This window comes from Astatotilapia calliptera, chromosome 2, assembly GCF_900246225.1.
Source record: "Astatotilapia calliptera chromosome 2, fAstCal1.2, whole genome shotgun sequence".
NCBI classification, from domain to species: domain Eukaryota; kingdom Metazoa; phylum Chordata; class Actinopteri; order Cichliformes; family Cichlidae; genus Astatotilapia; species Astatotilapia calliptera.
Window position 1 is genome coordinate 26131990 of NC_039303.1, and position 13747 is coordinate 26145736.

Below are 13747 nucleotides of genomic sequence, written 5' to 3' on the forward strand. Positions count from 1 at the left end.
CCCTTTATGTTTTTTGACTAATGTCATCATTTTCAAAACATGTGGTCAAGACAACTGAGAAAAAAAAGAAAAGCTCTGATTTACTTTTTAGACAACCCCAGCTGTTTGCATTCCTGTTTTGTCCACAAAGAGCTGTTTTACTTCATTCAGCCGAAGACTAAATGATATTTGAACATAGTCAGTATTGCACTCCCATAAGAAGCTTTTATGTGTACATCTAAAATCCCATCCCACTCACATTCAATTCCACCTGTTTCCCTCTCATGTGGGTGCTGCGTGTATTGTTATTGATGTAGACAGTGCTCTAAAACTTAATATTTTTTGAAAACAGTGTTGCAAAAAATGTCAGAAAACAGTCTCGGGACAGTGAATTGTTGATATTCCTGCATTTCTGTAATGTTCACATGACTCACTTCTAAGGCATAAATAGTTTTTCTGAGTGTGCGTTTGATGTAACCCATCCGGTTGCCTCAGGCAACATTCATCTGTTTGCATGGAGCTGACTTTCTCCTTTGGAAAGAAAAAAATGTCCTTGTGAATGAATGACTTTACTGTGCCCACCTTTAAAACTTGGAACTGAGCACACGCAAAGTTATCCCTCAACATTAGACGGTAAAGGGTTACAACGCTTTAGAGTACCCTTTGAATTTTTGCTCTTCTTTTTTTCAGCTGACTGGTTCATAAAAGTAACAGTGCGTCATGATTGAGCGTCTTGCTCAAAAACAATATGTCTTGTGGATGCATTGCACTCCGGTTTGTTTGTGTCAGTACCCCCCCCCCCCCCTTTCCTTTTCTTTCCCTTTTTTTGTATTTTACACTGTGTGAGTGTTGAACATCAGTGAGGGGAAAAGCAGCAGCAGCAGCATCAACCCCTTGCTGTTCTATAATTAAAAGGTCTCTGCTCACAAGAGTCATGTGTATGCTGGTTTCTGTTCCAAACACCAAATTAGATTTCAGTGATTTCCAGCTTTCTCTTAAAATGTACAAGTGACTATTATACCTCTAATTAGACCTGCACTTAGTATTACCTGTTTTATGTGGTACACTTATGTGGAATAGTGTTTCTTTTATTTGCATTTAAACTGTCCTAAAACGCAGTCAACGCTATTTTTTTTAGTGTTTCATAGATAGGTTAATTCAGATCGTTATAGAGGACTCTTTGTAATGCTGCGGCGAATTTGGAAGGACTGCTTTTTATGGTTCATCTCAGAACTAATGTTTGTATTACTTTTTTGACAACTGAAATAATTACTATTGGCCATATTACAACTTCAGTAAGCTGAGAAGAGGAAACGGGTAACAAAATAAAATGTAAACAGCAGAACACAAGGAAAAAAGAGGAACAACAGATGATACAGTATCGATCTCAGTGAGGTGGCCAATGAGAAGCGATGGGAGATTTTAAAATATCAATAGAGAGAGCAGATGTGTTGAGATAAACTGTTCCATATTATTATATAGCGACTACAGACCCAAAATGACTTAGACTTAAATCATAGAATTGTTTTTCACTGCAGTCTCGCATTAATATTTCAACGGTGCACTATGGTTTCAAGAAAATACAGTAAATGTTTGCAAATACTCGAGAGCTCGTTTCATTAAAATTATATGAAAGTTACTTAAATGTTTTACTCAAAAGCATTCATTTGACAGTTATTGCATGCCTGTCTGTTCCAGAGAAGGAACTCTTTCTTTTGCTCTTTGTCAGAGTTTTCTATCTTTCTCCTAATCAATGTAATCTTATTTTGCATATCTGAAACGCGGACCCAAATTCTCTGCTTTTCCCACACCAACACTGGCCAATTCATCTCCAGTTATATGTACTTCAATGCAGCTAACATAAAGCATATTCTACATAAACTACTCAGGCACTGTTACGGTGATATATAGAGGTGGTAATGTAATGACTTGTAATGAAAACAAAATGTTTGAAACCACAAATTATCCATTTGTCTGCTCTGTAATCCTTTTATCACAAACACTTTTTAAAATCAGCGTTGGAAAGAAAAAAAAAGATGATTTCCTTTTAATGAGTATTTGTTTGAAAACAATTATATAATGAGTTCTGTAGCTCTGGAGGAGGTATGTCAAGCCTGAGAGAATTAACCTGATGATGTCATAATGGCGTAAAGTATGATTTATAATAGAAAGCTTGCACTGGAAACTGACAGCAGGAATAAATGGGGGCTTTTATGATGCTTAGAGACCAATCAAAAGCTGCCTTAGCTCAATACGGCATCCAGTGTTGGTGGATCTGAAGGATTCCAGGCCTAATCTTTACTCACCTGTGCTGCATTGTGTTATATTATTATCTCACTGACTCGTGTAAAGATGGGAGCTAAATAAATGTCACATAAATCTTAAGAAAAGCTATAATAGCTAGTTCATTTATAAAGTGAGAAATGCTGGAGCCATCTGAAAATATGCTGTGATAATTTAATTATTTCTAACCAGCCAGTTCAGCATTTATAGATCTCACCTCTACTTCATTTATTTTTTCTTTGACTTCATCCAAGTGCTTGGATGCCTTTAACGTTTTATCCTCTTTATAAATTGCTAATCTGCCATAGAAATACAATCTTCATTTAAAACGAAGTTCTCAGAGGCCTCAGTAACTCTACAGTCATTATTAAATAGGCTACGTGTCTGACTTGCCTTATAGATTTTGTTCTGGTGAGAAACGTTAGTCCGGGGAAAAAGGGTTGTGTTTGATGAGCTGTCAGAGAAGGTAGAGAATAGTTGGAAGGCATAAACCGTCTGCTCCTTTTCATGTATGATGCGTGTGCCCTTGGTTACCTAGTAACTCTCTTCTCCATCTCAAATCGGCGCTCCCGAATATTCATACGGGATAGCGCCGCGCGTCCCCGCGAAGCTCGTGTTGAGCTCAAGAGTCAAGGCAAAAGCAGCAAAACGCACCAGGACTAGGAGGAGACTTCCCGCAGGAAAAAAAGGAAAAAAAGAAAGAAAGAAAGAAAATTAATCACTAAAATAAAACGTGGGAGAAATCCATTAAAATGACAGCGGAGTGAGGATAATGAGAGTCGTTATCGCTTCACAGGAAGGTCATTCCCGAAAAACATATAAGCAGTGCGCAGACTATACGGATATTTGGAGTACAGAGACTCGACTGCGAGTGAAGACCCCGAAACAGTGAAACATTATCCCGGCTTTTTATTTCCAGAAAGGCATGGGGGGATTTAGATCTCGACAAGGCAGGTGAGTCATTTCATGAGACTTGATGAGCAACTAGAGAAGGGGCAGAAAATCTAAGGCTGTCTGCGTTCTGAGTGACTTGGGGAGATGTGCAGGGGGGAAAGAGGGTATATCAGGATACTTGGATTTATTTTATACGACTTAAGCTTCTATTTTATTTGTGTGCGTGTGTGGAAAAGATTAAGAGTGGGAGCTATTTTGTAACGCAACATCGACGCAGCGCTGTACCCCGGCACGGAGGCACGTATACTTCCAAAACGCATTCGGATTTTGTGAGTTGGACGGACTACCCGGAGTCTTATTAGACGCAGGGGTTTTGGATGCTGCTAACTGTCTGTATCTTTTCCTCGCACTGTCATATGTAGCGTGTTGCGATACCAGCGCACGGCAAACGTCAATGCAGAAAATAAATGCTTGCGATAGACGTCCAGAGCACTTGTTACTTGGGCATAAAGACATCTTGTGCGCGTGATGGGCGCAAGCTCTGTGTCATTGTTCATCCTGTAGCAAGGAAAAACCCCGAAAACGCCAAATGAGTTGCGTTTATTGCAAAAACAAGAAATAAAAGGGCGGAAACTGCGAGCTCTGAACTTTAAGGTACATTTAACAAAGAATTGATGGCTTAAATAGATCAGGTTAGAAGCAGATCTAAGGTCCCTTTTTTTTTCTTTTTATTTATTTATTTTTTTTTATAAAATATGATTGGGACCAGTTTGCACCAGGCTACCGACCTCCATCAGGATGAGCAGGATAATCTGCCACGGGGATACATGGGTATCCCCCGATTCCTATTCCCTTTTTTAATAACATTTTCTCCTAATTGGTTTGTGGATGATTAGATGAGTGGCTCAGTATAGAAGCTTCAGTGTGAGCTTAACTGGTTATTAAAGGGCATTTTTCATCTTAGAGTGACAGAGTGTGTATATATATATATATATATATATATATATATATATATATATATATATATATATACATATATAGGTTATTCTACTTGCTGCTTGACACTTATTCATTCTTTTTAACCTTTTGGCTTAATCACATTAAAAGAGATTTTTAAAGAAGCAGGAAAAAGTTATGTTTTTTCCATCTTTAATACCTATAAAAGCTGCAGAACTGAACATATTGCTTGCAAAGCAAAGAGTTTATTGTGCATAAAACAGTGTAATGATCTTGTAGGCCACACACGTCTACTTTCCCATACAGTCTGAAATTCCTGGACACATGGCTTCAGAAATATACTATAAATAAATAGTCTGGTTGTTATCAGTGGCAGTAAGAATAATTAAGAGAGAGAGAGTTGAATTCCAAAGAGAGAGGAGGAAGTGGAAATGTCAAGCAGGAGTTGTCATGGTGATTAGTTGAATAACCAATGTGTCCCTGAAACCTAAACATTTAGGAAGTGATTCAGCCTGTTATTTGGCATGCAAACCACACTGCTGATAAAAGAAGACCCTAATAGATGATAATCACACAGACACGTAGAATTTCTAGTTTTTGTTGCGTACATATTTTTTCAAACAAAAAAGGGGGAAAAAAGGCCTTGTGAAATTCTGAGAAGGGCTCCTCGAATTCAGTTTTGATTTGCAGGAGAATGGTGTGTGTCTGTATTGTAAGTGGCGCTTCAATATCATGTGAAGAATTATGCATGCTGGTGCTGGTGCTGCTGTTTGTGAATTCTCTTTCTGACCCTTCAGTGTTTGCATTCCAGTCGAGCAAAGTGCTATTTTTTCAAGCTCCCTGCTGTTTTAATATCCATTCTTCACCCCTTTCTCAGATTTTTTTCTTTTCTTTCTGGGATGTACTTGAGCTGTGTAACAATCGTGGCAGCTTAATTTACGACAAAAACTGAGCTTTCGGGTTTCAGCCGTTGGAGAGTAATTACAGAGAACGGCGCTCTCCCAGTGTGTTCATTTGCTAGACAGATTACACTGGAAGGGGTTGGGCCATCGAGAAGCGGTCAACATGTGATCACTGATAGGCACACATGCTGACACACTCCCGTAGACACACACGTGCACACATATGCGCGTGCACACACACAAACACACAAGTGCAGCATTGAGTCCGTTGTTTACCCTGTGAGTCTCAGGGCTGCTCAAGAAAAGCTCCATGAGACTCTCTGTCTACTGCAAAGGTCAGCGAGGCTTCGTGCTGACCTAACGTGAATACACCTGAGTGTGTCTTGGCCTGACTTAACATGGATGAGCCGCTCATTGGTCTCTGGCCCGAGAGTCCTCTTGTTCCTTAGCCTTCAGTTTCTCTTTAAGCATCGCGCTCCTTATTGCTTTCTCGTCCAGACACATGGGCAGAGGTGTGCAAGCACATGTGCTCCTCTGTGTATACACGGCGGTGTGTCGTCGCACATATAAGGAAGGCTGTGGAAGGTTATTTGTGTTTTCTAATATTCTTCATTGCGTTTGACGTGTTGTCTCGAAGCAGGCAGGAGCTGAATAATTTCCCAAATGGATACCTCTGACCTTCTGAAAATATGTCCTATCACTATTTATCCCCCAGCCAAGGAAAGGCCTGTCATTGTTCTAGCGCTGTTCTCACAACGTTGCAACATCGCTCAAACAAAAGGAAGAGGGGAGGTGTGATGTTTGTGAATCTAAAACAGATTAGCTTATTACCACGTTACCAAGCAAGCGGGATAATTGCCTTGGCTTGACTGCTGCTCTTGAAAATCCACAGGTAACAAATGCCTGCCCAAACAGACATAAAGTTTACAGACTTATTTTACTTCTTGAGACTCATCTAGAGAGCAGATTTAGCTTTTAGGTTATTGCTGCTTAAAATGTAAATGATTCTGAGTCGTGTGAGGTCTTAATGGTCTCTCACAATGGCTGTTTCGCAGAGACCTCTGAGAAAGAGCCCAAATCTTCAAAAACCAAGTAAAAATGTGCCTCATGATGTGTCACCCGAGCCCTTTCCCCCTGCCTTTCGCAGACATGGATGTACAGTGACTAATGCAGGAGGATCAACTTGTCTCTTCGTGTTTGCTCAGGAGGATGCGCCTTCATCATCATTAAATCACACTCGATATGACTGAATCGCTGCAAAACACCCTGATAGTTTCTCTATTAAACATTAGTCGAAACAAGCGGCGGTGCTCCGTACACTTGTGTCACACTCGTTTCAATAATGAATAAGACGTATTTGTTAAATCAGTAAAAAGATGAAAGAGTGTTTGTTAGACTAACAAAGCGGTTTTGGCCCGAGGCACAAAGATATGCCTCAAGTCTTTTGCACATAACATATTTAACTGAGATATTACATTGTTCATGGCCCAAAAAACATCTCCCCTGACTAACAGGTTTCCCTGCCAAAGACCAATGTCTGCTTAGTAAACAAGATTCTTTTGGACATCGCCATTCTAACTACAAAGCAGATGTCACACAGTATGTCTCCACTTACTGTCTGCCAGAAGTTATCTACTTATTAATTATTTATTAATTAGTCAATTTACTCTCAATAACACACAGACCAAGGACGAAGCCGACTGAGCTATAATCAGGGACAGCCGAACGTGCAGTAGAAGCAGCAGCAGCGGCAGCAGCAGCAGCAGCAAGGAGCTGTTTTTGATTGTATCCCCCTTTTAACTGAGACTTTTTAAAAATGCATCACATGGAGGGAGAGACAGCAGGAGCGGGGTGCGGGAGACCATCATGATATGGAAAAGCAAAGTTGTACTTTAAGCTTACGTAAGCTTATGTAAAGTTCACTTCTTTTCATTCATGTGTAACATGCAAACATAAATGACCTTTTTTTTTTTTTTTGCTATGGCATACAAGAATCAATCCACTGAAGCAGTGCGTGTTTCACATTCCACTGACTTTATTTTGCAAATCCGTTGCATTTATTTGTTGACTCTGACTGCGATTTGCATGCTTGCCGCATGTGCGGTACATATAGATTTCTGGACCTTTGACTACTGAGTCATGCACGGCTTTTAAAGACTTGCCAGCTCACTTGAAATGTAAAAAATCCGTCAGCCATCGTAATATGTAAGGCCGGCCGGAAACAAACAAAGAAGTTAATCGTTCTTTCTGTGTGTCGTGAGCGACAGGGGTGAAACCCTGCCTGTTTGTTTTCGAAAAGTCACCTTAATCCTTATGATTTAAATCGCATTTTATTTTACCTAATCCGCCCTGCAAATACAGAGACAAGTGACAGGGAGTCAACACGTTTTAATCCCAGGGGATGAACGTTACTGTCCAGGTAAAGTTTAAGTGGCAGAGTGTGCCTTTCCTCTGTCAATTCCTCAGCTTCTTATCCAACTAAGCAATCACTAAGCCCCTTTCTCTCCTCATTTTCTTAACATGGAGTGAGTATTGTGTGGGTCTGGCAGTACACAGAAAGACGGGGCTGTCTAATTCATGGGGTAAATTAGTGGAGATAAGGCCTGAGTCAGTACCTCCAGCCTACCATAGATCCCCCGGGGCAGGCTCTTAAGGAGCTTAGTAAAAGCCTGTCGTATGAAGACATGACATGGAGCTGGCTAAATGGGCTACGTTGGAGTGTCTTCCATCAACCTAATATTCATATATGGGTCACTGTCGTTCAGGCTTAATCCCATTCAATTTATTCACTCTTGGTTATTAATTCAGAGTTTTTAGGAAAATATAGCAATGTGCGCAAGCTAGGTGGGGAACAAGGTGTATTAGCATTTCTTTAATGTAGTTGTGCACCAGAGTGACAGAACACTTAAGCCCACTCATAAGACCGCGTTGTGTGAGACTATGAGTTTGTGCCACCAAATCAATAATGAATGCTGGGTTGCCCGTAGTAAAAGAACAAGAAAGAGCTCCTCCAGAGTCACTGGGTCACATACACTGGGGAAACAATTAGAGGCTTCTTTGCACTTCACAGTGCTGCAGCTTGTTTTTCTCTCTCTCTCTGTCTCTCTTTTTTTTTCATCTGCACACGTTTCCCGTAATTTTTCTCTAGGGTCCGGCAGCATGTCTGTTCCGCTGTTGAGAAATTACAGACATCGGGTGCAAAGTCTTTTCCAGCCAGAACTACAAAAGGCCATGTCAGGTCCTTGTGATATATGTGGGGGCCATGTGAGGTGGAAAGCATAGTGACGGATAGGACACCAGTCTCGCGGGCGTGCGTTAACCTCATAATGCTGACAGATTACAGATTTAAATATTTTAAATCTCAAAGAGCACATGCTCTGGTGATGAAGAGAGTGGAAATGACTGCAGTAATGCAAGAGATTAATAGAGATCCGTCCTCCCTCTCCTCCCACGCACACACTCCAACACGCACAAACTTTCCGTCGCAACTGTTCAGCCGTCATAAAATTGCAGATCTCTGCTCTACAAGTTGGTTTTCAATTACAGTTGCTGTATGTTCTTTAGGATAATCTTTCCTTTATTATCTCCCTTCCTTTTGCCTTTCACCTGGACAAAAACACATACATCTGCTACTCTGGAGAACAAATATTGAAGTTTTACTTTTTTGAAATTATATTTGAGATTTAGTGAAATGTTGACATTGAGTTCAGCACCAGTGTCATGCTAATTCATCTCCTGTTAGTCCTTCCTCTCTGAAGACAATGTGGAAATCATGTAAACACATTTATTTGTGTGTGTTTTTATCTAGACACCAGACCTTTCACCTGTATTAGGATTTATTTGTATTTGTTTTGTTTTTTTGGATATTTGTTTTTTTGTTGGTTTTTAGTATTTTGGATGGCATGTACATTAGGTTAGCCACAGCTCCGAGTTGTTTGAAGCTGCTGCTGACTGAGGCGCTATCTATTTCACTTTTATGATCCATTTCACTATGCTAGCCACTGAGGAGTCTTGAGGCCAGTAGAATATTATGTGTGGGCTTTTGTTTTGTCCCTGTGCAGTTTGTAGAAATACAGCAACTGATTTTTATCAAGGAAAACCCCTAAAAGTAAATACTGAACTACATTGTCTTCATTAATATGTTTCAGTAAACATTGAAATTCAAATTTAGCGCTTCTTTAACTTTAGTGTTTTCGCCCTAATCGTTTATTTTACAGACCAGAAGATCAGAGCAGGCTATAAAATTTCACGTGTAAAGTGTGTGTAATTGCAGAATGTAAACTCTTCCTCAGGTTATTAAAACCCCTCAAATCCCCCCAAAACAGTACTGAGCGCGGGTCCTTTGTGTCTTCGGTGGTAGCGGTGTCTCTGCCTGTGCTTGTGCTCGCATTTCCTCCCCATCAAGCTGACTGGAGACTGAATTGCCTGTAGGTGTGAATGTGAGTAAGTGAGTGGTTGTTTCTGTACTATCTTTTTGATGGAGAGAGTCCACTGTGTTTTGGCCTAGTTGTTGTGCAATGCAGTGTAACAGTTCAGCGAATAAATGAATAAATAACATTTATATGTAAATGAAATATCATATAAATGTAATATATAAGCATAGCTTTGAGTAAAGCCATAAAAATGCACTATAAATGCTATTGTAGTGGTACAAGCACAAGCCATTATATAAAACAGTAAGTAGTAATAAGCAAATCTAATCAGATTCTCTTAATAATGCAGTGTTATGCAGCTTTGGATAATGTTTTGTAAATTTACCTTAACGACATTGTAAACCCTCTGCCTTAATAGGATGCTACCTACTTTGGGACTGGTTTATTTTGGTGCTTACATGTAGACCTGCTCCTCGCTGTCGTCTATTTATATCTCTTGCCAGCTTGGCAATGCTTTCCGATAGCCTTTCCCTTTCAGAGAAATTCCTCTATCAAGCTCAGGGCCCATCTGTGCCCATATTTCTCCCAAAAGGAGCCATCCTCCACAATTATAGCTTTCTTCCAATGATACCATCAACATGCCATCACTCTGTGTAAGAACAGGCTCCAGGAAATTGACTTGATATTAATCTGACAAAATTACCAAGAAAGGAAATTAGACTGGGGAATTTTCTCTGGCATCGATTGTGTTTTCAATACAGGATGCACACTTTTCATGAGTCTTAAAGTTTAAATAACACAACGTTTAGCCATAAAGTAAATGAGCATAAATAAGAAAATCGTTTCTTTGACCTAATATGCTCTCCTTTGATTTGCCGCTGCTCATTACAATGATATGGATCCAGATTTACCTGAGAATCTGGGTCATTACAGAAATAGCCTCGCGACTTACTCCCCTAAGATGGCAGCTGTGATGAATTGGTGGCTGTAGGTCACTATGACAATAGTTTGAGTGAAAAAGTGAGGCTGAGGGGAGGAGCCTCATTTTGATGAGCTTCTTGGTTTGAGGTTTTTAATCTAGAAAAAAAAAGACAAGTTTTGTTTCTGGGGAGTATGGTGATGTGGGCGAGCACATAAGACCAGGGAGGAATCCTCGAGGCGCTCTTCTGAGCCTTTAAGTAGCACAGATTTGAGGGTTTTGCTAAAACGCCCCAAATTATGTGCTCCAAAAGCCCATAATCGCATATTATTTGCAGAAAGCTGTAAATATGTGGGTTGCTGTTTGAACCTTGACTATTAACATACTGTACTTTTCATAAGCTAAAAGTAAATAGAGCCTCATGGGCTTGTTGTCCAGTGCGAACCTGAAGAGTCGCACTTGCATTTTGTCTTTACGAGTCATTACAGCAGAGGAAGGTAGATTTGGGACAAGAGACTCCAGAGCTGTAGTTTCTCTCGTAGTTCCATTGCCCTGGGTTCACCGTGAATTTCAACCCGGTTTAAGTACAGGTGTTGAATGACATAATAGTGGTGGGCAGTTCAGTCCTGAAGCTGAAGAGTGAAATGATACCGTTGGATAGAAATGGTTCTCTGAGAGTAGCAGGAATGGAGAGGGGATCAGAGAGGATAAGAACGAGGACAGAAGGAAGAGGTGAGATTGAAAAGAAACAAGAGGAAAATAGCTAGGGTGGAGAAAGATAAGCCTGGATAAGCCTTTTGACAAGTGAGCTCTGGGCTGGAGAAAGCCAGTCAAACAAAAATCCACGTTTGTTTTATTCATGCTGCGGACAACTACAGCTTTACTATCTTTTTTTTTTTTTTAAAACAAAACGAAAACCCCACACTAGTACACAAACAAGCAGAATACAAATCCTAGTCAACTGTATCCTGAAGTTTTTCTTCATTACGTCTTTTTATTTGAAGATTTTTTTTTTGATTGAGGCAGATCTCCATACCATATTATTAAATCATTCAGTGTTTTCTGACACCCCAGAATTTACTGGCATTCTCATCTCATATGCTCTTTAATCACATCCTCTTTGAATCCAAACCTGCTTCACTCAAATTTTTTGCACATTTAAAATTCTACAGAAGCCTTAACTCCAAAGCAAATGATGACAATACGGATTTATTGTTGAAGTTTTTTGTTTTTTTGGGAGGGGGGGGGGGGAGCCTGGCACCCACTAATACGTTAAATATTGCGATGTCCAATAGAGTTAGGGTTAAGGTTAGCTTATGCTAAAGGATAACAATCGGGCAGGGTAACGAGTTTGCATTCTCTGAGCCTCCTCTTGATTTGTATGACCGAGCTGTCTCCTAAGTCTGCTTCTGAAATAAATTATTTAAATGAAGAAGTGTGTGTGTTTTACAGTGCAAAAAGGCATCAGAGCTCTGCAAGAGTACAGATGCATTTCAGTAGGGCTGCCACACTGCTACACATCGCTTTACTTGATTGGATGTTGAAAAAACACCGGAAAGTCATGAGCCATCCTAAACACACACGAACACGCTGCAGCTGGAGACTCCTCGGGGTTGATTCTAATGATACCCATGTGATTTATCCAGCAGATCCAAGATCAGTTTGTATATATATTTACAAAAAAATAATAATAAACTGACCTAATAAGCCATATCTTTGCCTTTGTTTCCCCACTGTGCTTTTTGAAAGAAGAATGAATAAAGGAACCTTATCACAAAGGACGTTGGAAAAGTGACATATTTCCTCAGGGATAATTGTGCTTTGTGTCTCCGTGGCCCACTTTTCTTTTATATTGATGCTTAGCTGCACACAAATGACAAACAGCTGCATCACATGTAAAGGTCTTTCAACAACTTGAAAGCAAAATGTTTACTCTTTGCATTTAATTGTTCGACGCAGTGTGAGAGGAATCGTCAAATTGGGTTAAATGAGGATCCTCTGCTTCCTCTGCTTTTTAATCTGAAACTTGCACCCCGTACTCGTGCAAAAACAACAAAATGCTGCCGGAGATAAAAAAAGCAACCAAAACAGTAGCGCGCGGATATAGTAGTGAATGGCTTATAGAGGATATTTATGTAATCTGGGGGCACCAGGGCTGACTCAAACCCGACTCAGAGCTGCTGTTGCAGAGAGAGGCCCAAGGACAGTAGCACATTTTCTAAATCCCTGGTAGACACAGAAAGTTAAGACAAGCAGCGCTGCAATAAAACAAAGCCCAACCCATTTATCTGAGCATCCCACACAACCCCTGGCCCAGATTTACAGCCCTGGGCATCGAGTGCTACCAAATCTTCTGGCAGCCACCGCCTCAGATATTGATAGGAAGCGCGAGAATCCCACCAAGGAATTCTGAGCTGGAACTTCCCAAAACATGAGCAGTCCCTTAATGGTCTGGGATCACAGAGCAAAAGAGTATGATATAAAACCTTTTGCACTATAATGACATTGTAAATTGGTATAACTTGTCATTGATTTTTTTTTCTCCCTTGCTCTGAACCTGTCTAGCAACTATCTATTGCCGTGTGGCATTAAGAGTTTATGGATTGTTTGACAAAGCCAGGTCTTTGATGAGCATTCGTATCCTCCGGAGACGGAAAGCAGACGCTATTCCATTAAGAGCAAAATGCCTTTTGAAAACAAATAAAAACAGGGCCTCTCTCATCATTACATCTAAAGCGCTTAATCCTACACAGAGGAGACTCTCCCCTCTTCTGAAAACCTTTTCTTTGTATCCATCACACGTGGATTTCTTTCTTGGAGCTTGTCTGCATACCAAGTTGGCGATGCTAACCTCTGGATGTAAAAGGCAATCATGCAGCTCTTAGGTTCTGCAAGAGGTGCATCGTTTCTCTCTTTTTTTTTTAGTTCTAGAAAAGTATAGTATTGAGTTTGAAAGGTGCATTAATTGCAACAACGGGCGCTTTTGTTCCTGCAAAATTAAAGCGTTCCCTTTTTGTGCTGACAATACAAAGAAACTCTGAATAAAAGCTAGAGTAAAAGTTTCCTTATTATTTTTCACACAATTTTTGCAAAACATATATTTAAAAAAAACAACAACCCCAAAAACAAATCACCTGGCACACAAACCCACACTGAGATTTACCTACATAGAGTTTCCATTCACCAAAAGGGTAGCAGTTGTATTGGTAACAGTTGACATGCCATTTTTGGTCCTAAGGGCTCTGCTTTTAGTGTCTGTGAAAATTGCGGGAAGGCCTTGTAGTCACATGAAATTTTACAGCAGGCATGGAGGCACTCTCATTGTTGTGTTTGCTCCTCGCAGAAGCTCCAAGGCTCTTAAGCTAGAAAACAACAATGGCCCCGTTGTTCTGTCTCCTCTACATTCATCCCTGGTAAAAGGAACATAAAACTCCCTTCCC

The 13747-nt window shown here is 40.3% G+C and overlaps 1 protein-coding gene across 3 annotated transcripts in view; it reads left to right on the top strand.

Annotated features, from left to right (window-relative positions):
- The first annotated feature begins 2858 nt into the window (after window positions 1-2858).
- nlgn3a (neuroligin 3a) overlaps window positions 2859-13747 on the top strand; it is a 130403-nt gene continuing 119514 nt past the window's right edge. For all 3 annotated transcript variants that reach the window (XM_026190509.1, XM_026190513.1, XM_026190521.1), the window contains exon 1: window positions 2859-3216. The gene's annotated coding sequence lies outside the window, so the exon portion shown is untranslated. The remainder of the gene's footprint in view (window positions 3217-13747) is intronic.